Source organism: Equus asinus, chromosome 3, assembly GCF_041296235.1.
Source record: "Equus asinus isolate D_3611 breed Donkey chromosome 3, EquAss-T2T_v2, whole genome shotgun sequence".
NCBI classification, from domain to species: Eukaryota; Metazoa; Chordata; class Mammalia; order Perissodactyla; family Equidae; genus Equus; species Equus asinus.
The window spans coordinates 54,161,758-54,184,232 of record NC_091792.1 but is presented as its reverse complement, the minus strand read 5'-3'; the positions used below and the strand labels follow the sequence as shown (position 1 = coordinate 54,184,232).

At 40.6% G+C, this 22,475-nt stretch overlaps 1 protein-coding gene across 10 annotated transcripts in view; it reads right to left on the bottom strand.

Annotated features, from left to right (window-relative positions):
- The window catches only part of PALLD (palladin, cytoskeletal associated protein), a 383,115-nt gene that overhangs the window by 234,611 nt on the left and 126,029 nt on the right, over nucleotides 1–22,475 (bottom strand). Inside the window, exon 1 of one of the 10 annotated variants that reach the window (XM_070505045.1) lies at nucleotides 6,558–6,658. The exons of 8 other annotated variants lie outside the window; for them this stretch is intronic. The gene's annotated coding sequence lies outside the window, so the exon portion shown is untranslated. Of the gene's footprint in view, nucleotides 1–6,557; nucleotides 6,659–22,475 lie in introns of those variants that run through there. One more of the 10 variants, XM_070505044.1, reaches the window with a different exon arrangement.

Genomic DNA, 22,475 nt, shown 5'->3' with positions numbered 1-22,475 from the left:
GCAATACTGGTGTGACAAGCTAAAATGGAAAGCATATGAAACAGGATAAAGTACAGGTTTGGTAAATGCATGGCACAGGTTATGACAATGTCTCTTTTCCTTATCCTGTGGCCAGCATCACTAACCGATCAGAATGTTTTCGCTAGTGAAATGGAATGTCTCAGAATCCTCAGCATGGCTATCTAGGCAGGCTCCAAAGCAAGTGAAGTTCAAGTCCGCAATGAAAACCATCCTCAACTTGGTCTCTTTCTAGAAAATACATTTTTGCTTCCCTCCAGATCCTGGAAGCTGTTTCTATTTATTGTGAGGCAAGAATAGAAGAGAGGGTTTGGTCGAGAGGGAGCATGTGGAATCAAGTAATGTGGCTGAGAGAGAATATACTTAGGTAAAATTCCACTTGAAGACCCACCCGGACCTTTTTTTCATTCCATTTTAGTACTTGGAAGCCATTTATGTAGTGGAAGGACACTGGATAGCATATTGGAAAATTAAAATCCAATTATCTACGTCCCCATTCTCTACCTCTGATAAATTTCAACTTCAATCATACTTCTGATTTGCTACTATAAGGTGGTTTAATATGTAATACAATCTCATCGTTAGGAATAAAGAGATGATACAATATTTGGGAACAATGATAGTTCTTAAGGACTTATAGAAATTCAGATTAAGGGAAAGAGAATTAATATTTATTGAATGCCTATGATATGCTACATACTTTGTAAATATGGCCTTATTTTACTTCCCAACGACCTTGTAAAGTAGTTGTCATTGTAGTTTCTAAATATAGGCAATTCTCATTTATCTACAGAAATGAAAAAGAACATGAACAATTAAATCCAGATAAGCTTCAAAATTTCTTTTTCCTCAATACTTTTAGCTTCATCTTTCATCAAACGTTTGACTATGGATATAAACAAATTTTAACAAAGTTTACTGATTCTTCGTCTCTAATCTCCGGCGGAGCTGCTAAGCGGCTATGTAACTGCCATGCAACAGGGAGCTGAGAAACAAACCTGGAAAAATTACCATGTGTGGCAAATTCCCATTTAAAAGAACTAAGATTTGCTAATATAGGAGTAAGACAGTTGAGGCTGGTTGTCAAATTCCAAGGCCATAAACATGGTATAAAAAGAACCTTTCATTAAGTGGAAATAAAATGTAAAAGGATTAGGAGATACAGTCATATTCACACATTCATTCATTAATCAATCATTTATGTGTTCATCTACCAAGGGCCCTACTGTGCTTCAACTGCGATCCAGGAACTGACTGGGGGTACAGATGTCAGCTGAACTGGGTTTCTTATTTCCTGGGGCTAGCAGTGGGGGATAATAGAGAAGAATACCCAATTATGGACACAAGGAAATGCTGAAAACACTTCATCTAATGAACTTACATTCTTCTATCACGTTCTGCTTCAAAAATCTTTAAAAATTGGCTATAGTTTCATACTTATAGATTGTTTGCTTTGGATAGAATACTAGATTGAAATCAACTTATTAGAGAGGGGATAATGTTGATGGACTTCATGAGTCTTGAATTTTTCCTTCTTATTAATAAAGGATTATAACACAGAAGAAATGTATAGTATTTAAAGCTCTGTACGATGGCACATTTCTTTATATTATTCTGCTGGGATTTTGATATCAACATTGTTTATATATGTGTGTGTATTATATACATATATACACACACACATCTTCTTGTTGTATAATGTCTTTTTTCCTTAGGATTTTTCAAACATTTCAGCTTAAAAATGAGATGGTGCCAAAAATTCATGGATCATATTATGGCACCAGCAGGATGTGGTAGGACTGAAATTCAAGGTGTCTTACGTAGAAAAGTTCAATATTTAATTGTTCACTTTCTACATTTCAAGGTAAGGTTAAACGTAACCGCTGGCCTGGTCCGAGTCCGATTGCTGGAGGACAGCAGCCGCATCGGACTGCAGCCCTAGGATCCATTTGGTTAGGGACCGAAAGAGGTCAAAAGGAGAACTGAAACCAGGGGGACTGCAGCTGCTTCAGAGCAACTGGCTGTCTCTGAAACCACCAATCGCTTCCATTCCTGGGCAGTGTAAGAAAACTTTAAAATCTACCTCCGTGATACGGCCTTTTTTTTTCTTTCCTTCTCTTACAACCCTGGCAACTGGCAGTGGGGCTCAGAACTGCATACTAGAGCCTGGATATGCATCTGGGAAAGCTCAGAACACTCTGGCTCTCCAAGATAGGGCTATATTGTTGATTTTTATGAGAATAAATTTAACCACTAAATGAGCGGAACTAACAAATCCAATGGCAAAGTGTAATAAATACATCCCAGCACAGGACACTAATAGTTTATGTTAAAAAATATCCACATATGGCACAGCTTGGCTTACAAGTTGACTAGCAATATCTATTCTAATACCAACACTTAAAAGAAATAAAGATTTTATGACTAACAGTTTCTTTTGGTATCTTTATTTTGGGGAACTACAAATACATATCACAAAAATTTTCTGAACCCTGTATTTTAAACATGTGGCTTATAAAATGAACAAATCTGACTTATAAAACTTATAGAGCTTCATCAATGAATCTTGGCAAATACTCTCCAACTCTGCTAAAGAAAATGGTAAATCTCAAGAGTTACTTAATAAGAACAATGAGGTGCTTATTAAATAAAAACCTTTAAAAACAGTTGAGTTTTTCTTTTCTCTTGTAGGTCAGTTTTCTTATGCTCATGGGGAAACAAAGTCACATTGAAAGATGTCTATTTTTGCTTCACAACTCCAATGATTTGTACTTCCTAGAAAAATTTATCTTCAAAGGGATGTCAATAATGATTGCATGATGGCAAAGTTAGCCCACAGCCGCTGCCTCCTCCTAAAGTACAAGCAGCCACTTGGCTTCAAGGAAGAACATGCTTGAAGAAAACTAAAGGAACCAATTTCCTTAATGCTATTATAATGGAAATATAGGAAAAACCCCAGAGACATCAGTGATTCAGCAATGGTTTTATTTTCCAGCTGTTCCTTTCTCCCAAAGGAATGGCAGTGCTCCACCGTGGACTGGAGAGCCACCAAAACAAAACTGTCAACTTACGCCCAAGATGAATTTTGTTTATGCCTAAGCTCAAAGTCAGGCCATCTGTGAATATAGCATTTCATACATCCTCAATTAAACACCAATTAATTTTTAGGGAGTATTTTTTTGTCTTATCACCAAAGACTTCTTAATTTTTCACACGTGTTCACATTAACCACAAGACACACCATGTTTATTCTGTCATGTGGATTTATAGGCAGACCAAGCGAAATTGGTCCTTGTCTAAATTTACTGTGGCTATAATTTCATGACTTCTTAGCTTGAAGGCAATAGTTAAATTTGTGTGGACAACAGATGTACTTTAACCTTATGGTCCAAAAGAGACCAATAAATGGATTGACCTTTTGAAATTCAAAGCCCAGGAAACGATAAAATGGATTTTGAACCCAAACCAGATTCCTATCTAACAATTCTTTCCTCTAATAATCATTTTATCTCCTAAGAAAGAAAGACAAAACAGAGCGAGGGAAAAAAAGCAGCCCAGATAAAACTAAACCTCCAAAATGATTTTATCTTGTTTTGTTTTGACCATGAGAGGTAGCTTCATGTGTGGACACTATGAGCATGCAGATACTTAATCACTATCCCTAAAAAATAACTATGAAAGTAGGCAGGTGGATTCTATACCAACTAATTTATGCTGCCAGAAGCTGTTAAACTCTTACATTGCTTCTAATACTTTCTACATTGATGGTGTGGTAGAAGGGACCCAGGACTGGGAGTCAGCAGTCTGGGGTTCTCGATTTTGCCTGGTCCCTTGACCAACGAAACAGAATGTAATCCAGTCATTCTCTCTTTGGGAGCTTAAGATTCCTTACTTGTGAGATGTGAGGAATGAGGTAGACCACTGTTTCCTCAAATGTGTCCCAAGAAACTAGTTCTGCAGCGAGTTGACAGACACCACTGAAAAAGGGTTCAAATAGGTTTATGGAGCACTGGGTTAAACAAAGTCAAACATTTGTCTCTACTACAGAACCTTCTAGAACTTTGTGCCAATATACCGTGAATTTCCAAGAAAGAAAAATGGCAGGTATCATTCTCAATCTTACTTGACCATGGAACACATGTTTAAGAATCACGTTGAAGGATTAGTGTTATGTGGAACCCGTTTTAGAAAACATGGGGTTGAATTATCACTAAGATCCCATCTAACTCTATGATAGTGACATTTAATATCTGGCTGACCTTTTATAACCACCTCTTCCAGTGCCCATGACAGACATCAGTGATGGGGCAAAGCCCTCTTTCCCACTGGCCCTAGACGTGGTTTCAGAGTCCTTTTCAAATGGTGCTCCGGGCATCCACTACCAATTGGTCGGAGTTGGCACCTCAGGTGAAACATATTTGCCATGACTGATTTAACAGACTACATTTAAATATTATTTTCTTAGACAGGAGTCAATGTGAAATGCTGATTGCTAACCTCCTATCTATTCTTGACGGTTAACTGTAAGAATTTATTATTATTTTTGGGAGGGTACAAGCTGCCATTTTGCCATGGCCCATGAAACTACCGGGTTTTTATTTCCCTCTTTGCAAAATGCTCCAGATGACAATATAATGTCCAAGTTAGGACATTTATGAAAGTGAAATAGCCTACCCTTAAAAAAAAAAATCACAGGAATAAATGGGACTGTGCCAGGCAAACCACGACGTGTGGTCGTCCTACTAATACTTCACTGCAAGAGCAACTGGAAAATGTGATTTGGGCTTTAGTGGCTATTTTAACTCTGTGCAAATGCAATTCATTCCCAGGAGTAGACGAAAGTAAATTTCACAGTATATGAGCGAAAAAATGGTTCCCAACCCTCCTGTCACTCATTCACAAATTCTCAAGTTACACCTGTTAGTTAAAAAAATAGATTCATCTTCACCAATCCTCTATGCAAGCACAAAAATAAGTCGGCATGACCTGACAAGTCACACTTCAAAGTCACCTATATTGTGAAAATTTGTACTGACTGTTTCCAACTCTTCAAAGCGTTGGGGGAAGAATGGATTATACAGAGAGCCTGAGAATGAGAAACTGCAGACATAAAACGGCTAGGGTGCACAGTCAGCTATTTTCCTTCCACAGTTATGGCAGGTAATTATTAGCTATTGTTGTAACTTGGATGACATTCCAAAGGGGATAAAATGCGAGATGTTTCATTAGACAATGCTGTCAGTCTCCTATGCTTTTGGAGCTTGTCCATTGTGACACAACCATTACCTCAGAATTATGGAACCCAACAGGACTAAAACCAAAGTACAGAATGGGGTAACAGGGCCTCTTGGTATCTTCAACTCCATACAATTACAGAAACCCATGTAAAACTGCTCATGCATGGACCCCTAGAAAGCCCCATAGTAATTTCTTTGCATTTGACAAGCAATTGCATTGAATACAACTTCTTCCTCAGCCGTGGAACATCTTTCCCCAAAGGCAAAGCACAGGGGATATCATCTACAATTTTTCCTAGTTTATTAGTCCCTCAGTCTCTTGCCTTAATCATGCTGCCAGCTAATCATGATTAGGGCTAAGGGAGGAGGAAATGAAATGGAAGTGAGGATAGAGAATGAGGGGAAAATAGCTCTCTTTCTGAAAAAGCTGAAACTTTAGAATTCAAAGGGCTTTGCCTCTCCATCTTTCGTCTCCTCTCCAAAGGAGCCTTCAGCGAACACTGTGCTGGTTGTGGCCCCATTAGCTGAGCCAAGCTCAGCTGCTCTGGGCAAGGAGGGCAGCTTCGGCCTCTCAGATCTGGTGGATATTCTGACTAAGGCTTAGGGAGAGCTCGCTGGCCTCCTCGCACAGTGTTCTGGCTCTAGTGGAGTCTAATGATGTTCAAATGTGGCTAGTGTGGTCTCTGAGGAACCACAAAACACGCACCGAAAACAGAATGAGAGTGTGAGCAACGTTAAGCTGTGCACTGGCCCCGTCAGTCAGTAACTGTATGTACAGAAATGTGTTTTCTTTCTTTTTTCAGGTTAAGGCTTTCCCAGCTAACTCATGTCAAAGCCACTCCCTTTCTTGAATGCTTTTCCCTGTTCTTATTTTGTGTTCCTTCTAGAAGTCCACATTTCGAAGCCAGCTTTCCAAGGAGAGCTATAATAAATGAGGTATCCACTGAGAAGGGAACTCTTTTAATTAGATAATAAAAAGTTGGGTGTAGAAGGAACTATATCACTGGCAGGTAGCACTCATGTGCCCTGCACCTATCCTATCAAGTCAATAGGAATGTCTTCAAAAATGTTCAGCAACATTTTATACCCACGCACTCAGGCACACACACACAACCACACCATGTACCTATTTACACAGAAACCCGGATTAAACACCTGACACGCTCCTTGAATCGAGTTCTGAAGGAGTCCCAAACACTCTGCAAATACTACTTTGCAACTATGTTTCTGATTCCAGCCACACAGGTAAGTCTGTAAACAGATCTGGCCTCCCCTTCCCAACAATTTGGATCAAATACCTACTTTTGAATTTGCAGAAAAGTGAGCCATTTCCCAAGAACGCTGCCTCCACGGCTTCCCCTCAGATCCTGGGTGTGTGGAGCTGCGGCTGGAGCAGGGAGGGGCCGCAGGTGTATGAGCAAGAGCAGGAAGTCAGGACTAATTATACCTTGTTTTATTTGGCTATTTGAATAACGAATAAAATGGCATGTTTCATTTCAGTTGGTTTTTCAGAGCAAATTACCTAGGGCTGACATTTCATTCCAACAGACTCAATTTTTTTGAAGTGTTAAATGAATGGTATGATCAGATATAGACTTACATCTTTTTCTTTGAAGAATATGAATTTCATGATGAAAAAGCTCTCCTTTCTGATGACAATTAGAGTCCCCACCACCTGGCTAGCTTCCATCATTTAGTGCTTATATCCTGCATGCCCCAAAGCTACCATGATGGCACAATACACAACTTGTAAAGATTGGCTTCAGAAAGCACTTAAAGACTTGGCAAAAGACAAAACAAAAAACTCTAAAACTATTATGGGGGGGGGGGGCAAGGCTTTTAGCATACAATATTTACTAGTTACAGGAAATTATAATAGTTCCTTTGCTTGCATAGCAGATAAAAATGTGGGGTTGTTTGTATTTAAAAATATCGCTGTTGATAATGCCTACGTGTGTTTGCTGTACAGGAAAAGAACAATATACTCAAAATTTGTCTTGTGGAACAGGATTCTAATTCTCAGAGCCCAATATGTATATATCAGAAGACCTGGATAATATGATCTCCGCCTCAGCCACACCTCTTTGGGGCTCCTAAGAATTGCTTGTGATAAGGAAGAGTGGCCAACAGCTCACTCTATCCTTCCAAGCCTTTGTATATTATGAGAAAGTCTTTCCTCACTATCTTATCATTCTAGCAATTTCTATATGTTGGGGAAATATAAAAATTACTCTGTGCTAGAAAAAGGTGGAGAGGTCTGTGCCATGTGTCGATGCGGTTTCACACTCATGTCTTTTCTCGATTCTTTTGGGCAAGAATTATCATTGTCTCCCTCTGATTTTAATGTTTCATGGGTCCACAGTTTTTCCAGGTTATTCGAAGTTGGGATTAAAAATACTTGTCTGGGTACCATACTAGGTCAATTGTGAAGGATCTAAAAGAATTCCCTGAGGTTTCTTACAGCTAAAATTACTCCATAAGCCCAAAGATGGAATAGACTGGAATGAGTTAGTGAGTTCCTTGTCACTAGGTATACTGAAGATGGAGGAACAACTGGAAGGGATCTTGTAGAGAGAATTCAAGAACTAGATGGATAATTGATTGCGAGACTATGATGACTGGTGCTATAATCTTTCTTTTGGCAAACAACTGACAGCTAATGCATGAAAGTGGGGCAAAGCATCCAACGCCTGGTGCACTGAATACTAAAGAATGGCATAATCTTCTTAATTATGATGCATTTACTAGATTAGCCTAATTTAATCAAGATAACTCTTGAGATTTCCAGGAGCTTTATAATTAGGATGGTTTATTGGGGATGCATTAGCTGTTAAACGGAGCTTATATCTAGCACACAAAATGCTACAATGTTCCCATGTTTGTAAACAGTTTGCATCACAAAATATATATTTTAAAACTATTTCACACCTTGTACAAAAACCTGGGTCAATATGTGACATTAGAGTATTTTCTATATAAGAAAGGCTTTCTAAATTTAATCATATTCATTATTAATTTGCTTTGTATTAATGTTTCCAAGTTTTCTTTGCCGAAGTTCGCTGATATAAAACCTCTAACTTTAAACATGTTTGTGTTATGAAATCACATGCTAAAATTCAAATCCAATGACGTGTAATTTAACTTTTCAAAAGCACATTTGAGAGCTTTCAAGAGATTTAAAATTTTCTGTCATTTAACTAAGGAATAATTTTCATGAAACTTATTTTGCAAATGTATTTTGATAGTTTCCTGAATAGCCTACTCTTTCCCCCAATTTTTGATATCACTTCTTATTTTTCAACATTCTTCTTGGAGAACAATCACATACCACCCAAAACGTGAAGAAAATGCATGATTTCTTCTTGTGTTTGGCACATCCATAAAAGCATCTGTTGGGACCGAAAAACACCGTTCTCTACAGAAGGGACGCCCTGCCATGGTCGCGCTGTGTGCGTCTTCAGAAGCCACATCTGCACTCTGAACATTTCAAGCCTCAGAACCAAACTTCCAGAGAGGGTGCCAGCCTTCCAGCTTCCGCACAGGGTTCCAAATGCCTCTGTCCCATCAGACATAGTCCTTTCTCAGGGTTGAGAAATAATAATCATAAAAAAACTAAAGGCAAACCAGCCCTTTAGCTGCTTGTGCAGAATCACTACTTTTAGCTATTTACTTTCATTCAAAAGTCACTCTCCTGAATAAGGTGCAAAATGTGTATTTTTGCTCTATATACATAATATGCAGATATTCATAATCATGATCTCCCATGTTTTGAATTTACCCTCATGTCACTGAGGAGCAGGAGAAATTCCTCCCTCTTCCCTCACCTCTACTTCCTATAAAGCATCATCACGATTTCTAAGTGCCTAAGAACTAAAGTACTTAATTGCTCTAAAACTCTGGTAGGATTAGAAAGAGATTTTCTGGCCAGTGACTATAGAGTTAATGTTAGACATCACAAAGAAACTGTTACATCTGTTGCCAGGTCATTTACTGCAATGTTAAAAGCTAAAAGAATGAGTTTGCCCAACACTCTAGTGCCTAGTAATGTAATTGTAACCAGCATACTGAGGAGATGGAGGGGGTGGTCTCTTAACATGGCTTTAGAAGTGATTTATTGATCCCTGCACAATAATTTTTCAGCGATTCATATAACCAGAATTTGTAGATTTATTCCTAACTTCAGGAAAAATTGACTTCACTCTTGAACCCTCTGCCTTCTTGCATCAATCTTTGAACTACAATTAACTAAGTTACATCATGATCCTGAAAAGGCATGCTCCGCCCACCCCCCATGGAGGCCAGGACCTGGTTTTCCAAAGTTTGGATCATATCACTTCATCTTTAGAAAGCCGTCTGTAAGTACATTTATATCTTTAGCAAATAATATCATCAGAATGTACATAATTTCCAAGAGGGAGGAAAGAAAGGGATATTCAGAAAGCATTGTTGTACTTTGTAATATTATTATACACATACGGTCTGTGTAGGGTATGTAGGCTTCTTTGTGGAGGTGGTGGTGGAGGATGGGTGGAGGAGTTTTCCACCTGGGAGCTCTATGAACATGTAGAAGGAAAAGGAAAACATTTCAAATATAAGGCAACACTCCTATATATTGAAAATTGCTGTAACCTAATATGGGAATACGAATTGGTGTAACCCTTTAAGAAGAGAATTTGGCAATGCTAACATTTAGAATATATATGCATTGGACCCAGCAGTTTCATTTCTAGGAAGCTACGCTTTGGTATCCTCACACAAGGGAACAAAGACATATGAAATACCTATGTACAAGGATATTCATTTTAGCATTTTTTAAAGTAATAGGAAAACATTCATCTTGCTCTAAATGTCCACCAAAGAAGAAATATCAATTCAATTATGGTATCCCATACAATGAAATACTATGCAGTCTTTAAAAATAATGTTAGATGAAGCTGTCAAAAATACATTGTCCAGTAAAACCACAACAGTACAGAATGGAAAAGCAGACTTCTGGAGGCTTAGAGGAGAAACTTGCAACTTAAGTTATGGGACCGAGGCTGAAGGAAGATAGAGAACTTTCACTTTTCATTTTATAGCTTTCTGTATTTTTTTTTTACCATAAACAAATATTACTTTATGTACGTTCAACTTATTAAAAATGTACAAAAAGGAAACCTGAAGCAAAACATGATAATATTGAAATACCCAATCTATGCAACATTTTAAAAGTTGAAAAGAAATATATACTTTTTAGGGCAATTATCTTCTATTAAGGGACACCTGCATTATCATTCCATCTTCTAGTAACTACTGTGGTCTTTTAACCCATATTTTATTTGTACTCATCTCTTAAGGCTGTTAGGAGGATTAAACAAAGTAATGCATGTCTAACCTTTGATACGAGGCTTGATACATTTTATGCAAAATGGGCAGCCAGCTCTTATAATTTCTTACAAAAGCTAAGGGAAGAATTCATTGTCAGAGGCATGGAAAGAAAATTAAGAAAGTCTCTGACTTTGCATGAATGCAATTAAATACTAGTCTTCTACTTTTGCTCCACTATGCCTTGGTTTTATATTAATATGTTTGTAACATTTGCCTTTATTCTTTTATCTGTCCATGAAGCTTCCCACGGCTATAAGGACCATTGCATTCTTTCTAAAAACATGGTCACAATAAGAATTAAGTTGATTTGAATAAAGAAAACAAATGTGAGCATATTGTCCTATACACTTAAGTAGATTGTCCTACAACTAGATCTACTGATGCAAAGACATGCTAAAAAAATTCACACCAGCCAGGGATTATGTCATCTTGCTTCAGATAGTGGGTAAAAAATAACACAGTGTATCATAAATGAGTATCTGTAGAATGTGACATGTTAGGGTTGTATTCTGTTGTGTTTCCTTAACGACCAAGCAATAGCTTATAGGAAAATTCTTGGCTCCACCAAGTCAACGTCCCAAGAACAGGATGCCTTTTAATCACGAAGTGATTCTTGCAGAGGTCAAAGAAATCTGAGCTCCATCCCCCAAGCGCCCTTTGGTTGGATCTTGAAAATCTCGCTGGGAGAGAAGAGAGAAGTTAATTATGAAGCAAAATGAAGACCTGGCTACATAGGAGGAGAAGACAACGCACCTACTTACTGCAGGTTTACACCAGCGAGGATGAGTGCAGGGGAGAGAGACAAGGACTTAAACTATCACAGAAAGAAAATAATTTCAGAGAGGGCAATGTCATGAAGAAAACAAAACACAGTAGGAGAGTGACCGGGGCTACGTTAGGTGGGGTGGCCGTGGAAGCCAGTGAGGTCATTTCATGCTACAACAGTACATACAGTGTTTTTCACCAAGTTTGTATAAGAATAAAGATATCTGCACATAAAAAGGGCATTCATGAAGAGACCTTGAAAGCAGATGCTTGACGCAAAAGTGTTCAGGCCAAGAGCTTCTCTACTGCTGAGCACCACATCACCACGGCCAAAGCGGCTCCTTCCCCTCCTTGGATTTATTGGGACTAATGGTGACTCTAACCTCCCAGGCAAATAGAAGTCACACTTTCTTTCCTGACAGCATTGTCTCATATTAATTTATACCCACAAGGACCCAAAAACTTTCATTTTTGACTTAATCTAGAATTCAAGTCTGTTTCTACAGTGAAATGGCCCATTTTCTCCCTCTCTTATAGATTTTTAATTTTTCTCTCTAAAGCTGTAAAATAGCTGTTCCTAATGAATATGGACAGACTTCAAAGTTGAAGCTGCTATGATTACATCGTGAGCATTTCTCCAGCAGCCACGGCAGCCTGCGCAGCACTCTCCTTTGTCTGAAACGTGGGGAGGGCCCTGGTGAATCGGAGAGCAGAAGGAAAGCAGCTTATGGGATTGTTGGGTAAGAGCTGCCCCTGGGACTCTGGAGCACATTAGCTCTTTATGAGAAGCAGACAAACCAGAACACCGGAGAGAGTTCATGTCGAGTCACCTTCAGAATCTGTCAAGAACCCCAGAGAATGACCTCAGAGCACTGCAAGGGGGAAGGGAAAAAAGGAGAAATGATGAGCCTTGTTCTAAGTATACAATCTGAATAAATAAGGAAAATGTGCAATTCTTTTTTTTAAAATAAGTGTTAAATGCATGGGAGGTCTTTAAAGTGAGGGGTGCGCTGTAATAGAGTGATTACATGGAGGGGGCTCTGAAAACCTGCCAGAGCTTTTTTCGCAAGGACTTTTGATGGCACATGCTCCCCCACCCCCACCCCTTCTTGAAGAGGTGCTGTCACACCCTGGCTTGTTGTTATCAGGATCTACTGTTACCATCTGTCTTTCTAGCAGCCTTAGAAACATCTTTTTCTGTAAATATTTTAATAATCCTGAACTCTGAAGAAAAAGACATGAACAAGAAAAATATATTCCATTGTAATAAGTGAGCCAGACAATTTTTTATCTATTTTGTATTGCAGTCAATACAGTCAGCCAAAGCTTTCTGAAGAACTTAACTAAGCTAACCAGATCCTTTTAAAATTTTAAATGTCAGAGAAAACATTTTAATTCTAATGTTTACACTTTCAAGACTTCTAGGTTTAAAAAGCTCCTGAAATGTTCAATTCTCTTCCTATCTGATGATTAGCGCAGCACTGTTGAAGCTGGTTGAAGAAGGGAAGGCAAGCCAGATAGAAGTAATACTATTTTTTCTTCTGAGTGGTGATTTTTCAATTTTCTTTTTTCTTCCCCAAACTATTTTTGCCATGCAAATTGAGAGGGCAGGCATGTTTTCATAATATTTTATGCATATTTTTATGTGCCATTAACATAAATATCTTAAATTTTTTAATAGTTTTGAGGGTTGAGATCCTAGCATATTTATACCATTATGTGGAGAAGTTATCTGTACTTTTAGATTGCATTGTTACAAGAAAAGTATAAATAAAGTTTACATGTCACGGAGTGCTATATTCTTGAATGATGAGACTTACATAGCTATTATCCTGATCTTCTGAGACTTTATAACATAAGACATCATGGCTAAGATACTATTTATTTTGCAGCAAAGAGAAATAGGCTGTTTCTACAGTCATTGCTTGGAGCCATGGAAATGAATCTTATGCCACTGATATCAAGGGGAAACGAGAGGCCTTAAACTACATAGTGGCGGTGGGCCAGATCTTGATTCATTCTTGGAAACCTCATATACACCATTTCACAAGTGATACCTGGAGACCACTTTAAGTATATTTCATGTTGGTGTTAGGATTGGTTCTGGAGAGAAGAATGTTTCAGGGGTGGGTGGTAAAGTTGTAAATAGGGACTGATGGACTGCTATCTCCAAAATTACAGAGCCATGTGCTCTCCACACTTGTCAAAGCTTGGCAACAAAGCCCTGGGCTGGGCCCAGAGTGAGACTGGAGTCCTGCTGTTGAAGCAGATGGCTGTTGACTCCAAAGTCATCTGCACTGTACCAAAGGGAATTCACCACCAGTATTCTGCTTGGTGGGTTCTCACTTAGAATACCACCTCCCAGCTCTTGGCAAGGGAGCCCCCTGGGAATGTGATACAGGAGGAGGACAGGGCAGGCACAACATCCAGCATGGGACCTTGGCCCTTCTTCTTCTGAGGTCTGTGTGGGAAAGTTGGGCTGCCTGTAGTCAGGAAGAGGTTCTGGATGGCCTGGGATCTGCTCAGGTGAAGCTACATGCTGCCGTCCCTTGAACAGCAGCCAGGAGACCACTTTGTCACCTGGTGATGAAGTTGGCTGCCTGCCCCAGGTTCTTCTTAGAATAGCAAATAACATACAAGGCCCAGCATCCCTGTGAGGTCGTCTCCTACTTTTTAATAATTCCTTGTATTTATTTAGTGCCTTTTTCCTCTCCCAAGAGCTAACTGTAGGAGTTTTCCATACGTTACTTCAATAATCCTCATTACGGCCCCGTGCCTGTGCTGGTTAGAGAACAGTGCTAATGGGGCCAAGGTCAGCACTCAGCCTCTCACGAGCCCCCTGTGAGCAGCCCCATTTGCACTGAGAAAACCAGTTTCATGGCCTCACTCCGCACAGCTAACCATAACCAATTATTTTAAAAAGCTTACACGAGGCCACCAAGATAATAGGCAGTAATAGTAATAATGGCAGCTAATATTTAATGAGTGCTCACTCTGTGTCAGGTATCTTCTAAAGTGCTTGTCATATATTAATTAATTCAGCTCTCCCAAAAACTCCATGAGAGGCACTATTGTTAGACCCATTTTAGAGAAGAGGAAACTGAGGCCTAGAGAGGCGAAGTAACTTGCCACGGTCACACAGAAAAGGACTAAGCAGGGATTTCCACCCCATCTGTCTGCTTCAAGGAATCAAACTCTCAACCGCTACTCAGTACTGCTCCCCTATAAGCAGCACCATGGATGGCACAATTCAGTACACAAATTCCTTATCACATCTGGATATTAAGCACAACTTACGAACACAGAGTACCAGGTAGGGCGTTGAGGAGAGGGATGCAGTTAACATTTAAAGGGCCCTACTAACAATACACATCAGATGCTGTGCATACATACCATAGGCAGCATCTCATTTAATCTCTACAGCAAAACTTAAAGGCAGGTACCATTGCCTCCATTTTACAGAACAGGATACTGAGGGTCAGGGAGGTTCAGAAATTTGAATATTGATATTTAGTGGAAGAGCCACCTCTGGTGGTCTAGTGGTTAAGATTTGGCACTCTCACCACTGCGGCCCAGGTTCATTTCCCAGTCAGGGAACCACATCACCACCTGCCAGTTGTCATACTGTGGCGGCTGTGTGTTGCTGTGATGCTGAAAGCTAGGCCACTGGTACTTCAAATACCAGCACGATCACTCATGGTGGACAGGCTTCAGCAGAGTTTCCAGACTAAGACAGACTAGGAAGGAGGACCTGGCCATCCACTTCCAAAAAAATTGGCCATGAAAACCCTACGAATAGCAGCAGAGCACTGTCTGATATAGCACTGGAAGGTGGGAGGATGGCGCAAAAAGACCGGGTAGGGTTTGGCTCTGCTGTACATAGAGTCACTAGGAGTCAGATCCACTGGATGGCACTAACAACGAATTTAGTGGAAGAGCCAGAATTAGAAAAGAAATCTGTTTCGAATGCGGATGCTATTTTCATGAAACTTCAGATGACACTCCTAATTTAGTTAAAGGAAATCCTATATATGTGAAAAAGAAATAGAAGTTTAGAGGAGATGAAGAGAATTACCATGAGCAATGGTGTCCAGTATTAGAACCACACTTTTGGACTTCCATCGCTGTGTCCTCTTTCCTACAACTACCATTGGCTGCTTCTTTTAGTCGTCCTCAAATACCATGGTCAAGTAGAAACGAAGTGAATCCCTAAGGGCACAGAGGCAATGCTGGGTGATGGGAGAGAACAGGACATTATTTACCAGGAAAACAGGGATACCAGAACCTACCTTATTTGTTTATTGAGAGGATTCAATGATATAGCCTATCTAAACCCTTGGGACAAAGTCAATGCTCAACAAATGTTTAAAAGCTATCAATATCTGAAGAGCTCCTGTCTGTCATTTGTAGCATATGGGAGTAATTACTTAACCATTTCCCTCTCTGGAGGCACCAATGGTTTTGAAAGAAGAATGGCCCCCAGAAAGCATGGGCTCTGGTGTCAGCCACACAGAGGTTAGAACCCTGACTCTGTCATTTCCTCCATGAACTCAGGCAAGTTACTTCGCCTCTCTGAGTTTCAGTTCCGAATCTGGAAAACAGCAATAGTATAGGTACCCATGTCATAGGATTATGAGATTAAAGGAGAAAATAAATGTAAAGAGGCTCCCAATCAGAGCTTAGTAAAAACTAATTATTATTACTAAAGTAAAGATCTTCATGAGAAGCTGAAATGTAGAGCTCTACTTATATTTCCCAGTTTTCACGAGATCAGCCGCATTCTCTAAATGGGCATTTACTTGTGTTGTCACTCTGCTGCTTCAGACGCTTAACCAGTCTGCTTTTCTCAAAGTGTTCATTAGTGGAAGGAAATTTTGCTTTTTCAGCAGATAAAGTTTCAAAGTGCGTTGGTAGGACGTGTTGGGGGCCTTGATTAATGGCTCAGCAGATACTCATATTGGTAGTAATAACTAGCACATGTGTATTGGAAATCGGACACGGTATATTGTGGGCTCACATTATGATAAACAGCAGCAAGATCTTAAACAGGGACATCTTGGCTAGTGCACTGTGATAACTGTTAACACTAGAAATGCCAGTTTCTGGATTGCAAGTTCCTCATAGCTTAAATATCAAAACCAAAAGAAAGAAATGCCCCAAATTGTTTCCTGTGTATTACCGTCAAGTCAGACAGTGTGATCTGGATATGAATTCCACCCGAAAGCAATACCTCCTCTGTGGTTAGCAAACCAGACTGCTTTTCCTTTTTAGTTTAACTTGACCTAATTAGGGATAGGGTATAGAATTTTGCCATAATGCTCTGAAAGCCTTTAAGAAGTCATTTAACATTAGTATTATTTCATAACTTGCCAAGTTATAACATAAAAGGTAACTTTATTTCAGCAAAACTTCAGCTTTTAGGTATGGATAATATTCCAAGGCTGTAAGGCTAGGCCCCAACAAGGTCTAAAATCTCTTTCCCTCCAGCCCCAAATACTTTGCTGTCTTCTCAAAGAGCTCTCCCATCTGCTGAAGATAAGGCAAGGTATGCATGTGGCAATCACTCAGGAGGCTGATGTTTTGAAATTTCTCTTCAGAGTGTCACAAGATAGCAGAGACCAAGGTGGGAGAAAAACAGTTTCTTCGCACTGTGTTATTTGCTGTCAAAGTATGTTATTTTTCCTTGTCCCACTATCACAATTTGGATACATTTCTAAAGAAGTGTGGGAAGAGTGAAGCCTACTGTGTAGAAGATGTCTGCGCTGGAAAAAGGGAATATAAAAGAGGTAGTGAATGGTATATGTCTACCAAGACTGAGAGTCCGCCTGGGTCCCATGTAAATTTTCAACCTATTAGTCTGCTTTGACCCCAGAAACTTTTTTCTTCAGAACCGCACCTCCTCCTCAATAAAACATGCATAGAAGACTATAGCCAGGGACCTCTCACAGATTTAGTGAGCCAGAAAGACTTAAGTGACTGATGTATAGTAGGGCTCAGTATTTGTAATTCAATGAAGACATAATCTCTGAGCACCCTGAGACTGGAAAGAGGGCACCATGTGTACCCATCCCAGGTATGCTTCTATCAATGAAAGGGAAGTAAGACACAACTGCTGGAAAGGAGCCAGCACAGTGCCTGAGTGTTGTGGGTGCCCAATTAACGTTGACTGCACTGCCCATTCTCTAGTCATCTATTGGTCTCCTGGAGTATCTGGGTTTTCAAAGAACAACGGATCTTGAGCTTTGTTGAGCGGTAGGAGTGCAAGAACCACAATGTCTCTTGAGGGAGTTGGCTGTCAAGCTCTCCCTCAGAGAAGTCTGTAAGTGATGCCCAGCTTGGGTGCACAGGATTAGAAGGTTCCCCAGATAAGGACCTCCTGGAGAGCCATCAGATTCCCTCTCATGATTCAGGTCCATCATATAGCTGCATCTGGAAAGGCCTCAGGGAGACAGGCTTTCTGATCTGGAGCTGCAAAGATTGACAAAATCAGGGGCCAGAGTTTATCCAAGACCTGAGTGGGGAGGCAGGGCCAAGTACTTGAAAGGGAGAAGTTGAACAACTTGGCAAAATGAAGGGGCCAAAAGCAGGACTGAACCAGGGCTGGGTGGCAGGTCCTGAGAGACACAGCCACGGGTCCAGGGTAAGTAGGGAACCCTTTTAAGCAACTGTCCAGATGAGGAGATGTCTGTTGCTGATTTTTACGTGCCAGCTTTGTCACAGGGCAAAGGCAGAGCTGCTGCATTTAACGTGTCTTCTAGAAAGGATAGTTTAAGAGAGGGTTTCTTCGAGTGTGCTCTACTGACCTTATCTCAGAATCCTCTGAGGTGCTTATTAAAATGCAGATTCCAAGGCTCTACTCCATAATGCCACTCCACTAGCATTAAGGGTTTCTTAAGCTAATGGAGATCAAAGTGGTCTGTAAATGCAAATGTTTGTAATTATCATATTTCTGAGTCAAAGTGAAATCTTGGAGACTCCCACCATTGTACCTAAGGCAGATCTGAGCTTGGTTAGTTATCTCTGAATTGATCAGAGTTATAGCTCTTAGCTATATATCTTCTGGAAGGCTCTCCAGTGGTCTCTTACTTTATCCAGCACTTATAACTCTGTCTGATGGTCAGTTTGAGGGCCCAGTGTTGGGAGATGGACTGCTTGCTTTTCAAACCCTGGAGTCATGAGGGAGAAGTGCTTGCAGGGGCCGGAAGTCTCAAAGGTCTGCTCCTATATGGGTGAATTCCAGGGATATTTAATGTGCTAAGCTACTTGGGACAGTAGCTGGGGTTGAGAATTAAGAAGTGGAAGAATAGGATTAGAGTCCCAAATGAGTTGATGAGTTGGAGAAGTAGTCAGGAACAAAGGAAAAAACAGCTCAATAGGAAAAGTTCCGGATGATACATGGAGGAAATGATTATTATCACAAACACAGGCTAAGCAACGTCCAGCCAAATGAGGATAATAAGCTGAAAGTGATCCAGTGAGGTCCGGCTGTCACTTAAAACATGAGCGTAAAAGTTGGCTGCATTCACTGAAGCCCAGTTTGAAGGAACTGTGACGTAATCGTCACTTTATCATACCTTTATGAGACTTCTTTGTCCAGTTCTGGACTTCACAGTTTGAGAGGCATGGAGTATTTGGACATAGTTCAACAGATAGAAACAAAGATGATGAAATTGTTGGAGAACAAGAACGATGAGAAAAAGAACAAAGATCTGGTATTATTTAACCCAGAGAAAGAAAGCTAAGGGGAGACTTAACTCTTCCAGTCCATAAATTAGAGTTGAGTGTGACCAACTGTTCTTTGTATTCTGTTGAGGAGTAAACAGGCTTAAGTTCAGTGGAAAGAGTGTACGTTAAGAAAAAAAAAAAGAAAAAATTTCTTGTGATGAATGTTAAGAGTCTGAACAGGCTCCTGTGGTAAGGGAAAGACTCCTTTACAAACACTGACCAAGGGGCCACAGCAGACTGGGATGTGTGGATGGAATAAAATGCATTTCAAACATTTTGAGAATTGGAAGGAAAGACAATACTGACTGGATTTGGAATCAGCCCCAGCTCTGGTCCAGAGCTGTGATTTGGGACAGGCACTTAACTTCTCTGGGCCTCAGTTTCCACATCTGTAAAATAAAGGTAACAGACCAGATGATCCCCAAGGTCTCTCTCAGCTCTAAAAATTCACATTCTGTGACGTTCGAGAGTAATATAGTGGCTGTGTTTAACATGTTAAAGTTTTCCATCCAATGAAGCAAAAACAGTAAACGTGCTGGGGCCGGGAGCGGGGGCTTGCTGGGCTGATGTCATGGGGTTAGGGTGGCGCAAACTGTGGAGAGCTACAAGGTCCTGATGGGGGATTATCTGGCCCTGAGAGAAAGGTAGAAAAGACAATGCAGGATATTCTTGTGAAGGGGTATGCCTGGAATGGAAGGGAAGCATGAGGGGTGAAGAAGGCACCTAGGGACAAGCACAAGAAAAGGAGAGAAGACTGTGGGGTGTGAATCGGGGTAAGTTGATGAAGACTTAGCTGAGGGACCCAGCAAAGCCCTGGGACCTGATCTAGACTCAGCAGCTGATGAGGCCACTCAAGGGACTGCCAAGAGATCAACCGCAACCTGAAACCAAGAGGCCTGGATCTGTATTCAGGTAGGAAAGGCCCCAATTCCTCAGAGACCTAAAGGTCTGCAAGCCCACAGGCTCTTAATCTTGTGAGGATTAAGCACGATTGTATGCCTGACACATAGTAAGTATGGAAAAACTGCTGTAATTCTGATTTGGGCCTGAGGATGGAATTAAAGCAGAATAAAAAGAAACTTCAGTGACCTCATAGTTTATAGAAAGGACCTGAAATTGGACGACTACTACTACTACTACTAATGATCCAAACTACCCTATTCAGAGCATGTTCACCTATGTTCCTTCATCTAATCTTCAGGAATATTTACCTTTAAAGTAGGTATGATTACCACCCCATTTCAAAGATGAGAAATTGAGGCTTAGAGTAGGGAATGCCTTGCCCAAGCTCGATTAGTAAGTTGTAGAGTTGTGGTAGTTACTCAAGTCTTCTGGCCTCAAAGTCATTGCTTTGTTCCTAACATCTATTTCCAGGGAGAGAAACAGGAAGAAGGTAGGAGATGGATTAGGGTTTTTAAATTATAACCAAGTGAGCTGAAGAATGTGAGACGGAACTTATAATTTGGTCTGATTGCTGGCAGTTGTCCACTGACAGTCCCTTGTCCTTGAAAGGTTGTGTGACCTTATCTGGTGTTCCAACTTGCGGAGGACATTGCTGTGAGAGAAAGTGGAATGATGCTGTCAACTCACAGGTTCAGGGGCACCAACTTCAGAGAGCAGCCTTTCCTCCCATCCCCATTCTGCCGCCAACCTCGCCAATACAAGCAAAGTCAGAACTAGGTCTGCCCCGCCTTCTTTCTGTCACACTTACTGAATGAAGAGGATTCTCCTGTTTGTGTCCTTAAATAGAACCATTACCACTGACCTATAGTCATCACTCTCCCCAGGAGCCCTTAATAAACTTGAACATCGTTACTGAGTCACTTAGCTTTTTCCCTCTTAGCAGAGTAACTGTCTCTCTGATCTCTCCCCACGGAATTCCTTTCCAACCAGCAAAGCATGCCTGGGAGTCGCCTCTCCTACTTTAGATATGGATCCCAGGACTGGACGTTCACTTCTGGTGAGGCAAGACTCACTGATTCTGAGCCTAGAGAATGGATCTCCCCGCTGAGCGTTTGACGTTGTAGCTCCTCTTTTCTTTCTCACCCCAGAATGTACTCAGACACTCTCTGGGACCCTTTCCTGCTCTGGGATGTAAAAAATGAGGGGGGTGGTGGTGCTGAGATTTTCTTTTCAAAACAGTTTAGATAGAGTCCTGCTGGAAGCAAGGAATATGACTAAGTGATTTCTTAAAGTCCCTTCCAGCCAGTGATTCATCGGACATAGAATTTTAAGCTGGAATGGACTGTCATATTCTGGGCCAAATGTTTCATTTTTGCAAATAAGGAGAGTAAGGTCCACAGAGGTTAAGAGTTGTGGAGGCTGTGTGCTACAGTGGAAAGAACATGGGACTTGAAGCTAGAAGTTCTGGATCTGAGGCCAAACTCAACCAGCCACATGCTGTATAACCTTGAGCAAATCATTAACCTCTAGAGCTTCAGTTTCCATACTTGTAAAATGAAAATAATACTACCTACTCTACCTGCTTTCTAGTGTTGCTCTGCGGATCATCTGAGATCATATTTAGGAAGGACATGATAAAATGTAATAAACCGCTTTAGCAACACGTTGCACTATTAAGTAGCTTGTTCAAGGTCACCATGTGGCAAAACCAGGATCCTCAATTTCAGTACAGTTCAATTTCCATCATGCAATACTGCCTTCTTGACATTTTTCCAATTCTGTAGTTATAAGATTTTCTCGTAAGCCACCACACTAATTTGATCTCCACATACTTTCCTTTAAACCCTTGGATATACATAGATTCAAACCAAGGGAATCCAGACTGGCTCAGATGGACTGTAGACCAGCAACTTCGAAGACTTGTTAGGGATCTCTCAAGCGGCCTTCCATTACATCATAGTTATGGCCTTCAGACCTCAGATTGATAGCTCCTAAGGGACTGGGGACATTCAACAAGCTAGCTTTCCCTGTAGCTTCTCTAACCAGTTTCATTACACCAGTTGGATGTTGGAGATGGCTATTTCATAGCTTGTAATGGACTATTAGGCTACAGCATGTATCTTGAAGACTGAAATAGGATGAGAGTGAGCCACAAAGGGAAGTGATAATAAGACACTTGAAGTTCATGCTGGACAGAGATTTAGGAACATGTTCAGTGATAATAGGTGGTTTACGATGCCAAATTGTGGTAGTCCACAGAGGAGAGGCAGGAGATGGCAGCTTAGTCTCACAAATGAAGTGTGGCCCCAAGGGTTCTGTGTTCCCATGGACCACTAATGGAAGGAGCCCTATCATCACTGTGAGTGCATTGGACATGATCGGCTATGTTTCATTTGGCCTCATTACTAATCACAGGGTATAATGAGTCCTCAGGAGGTTGACCAAAATCATGTCTCCCAC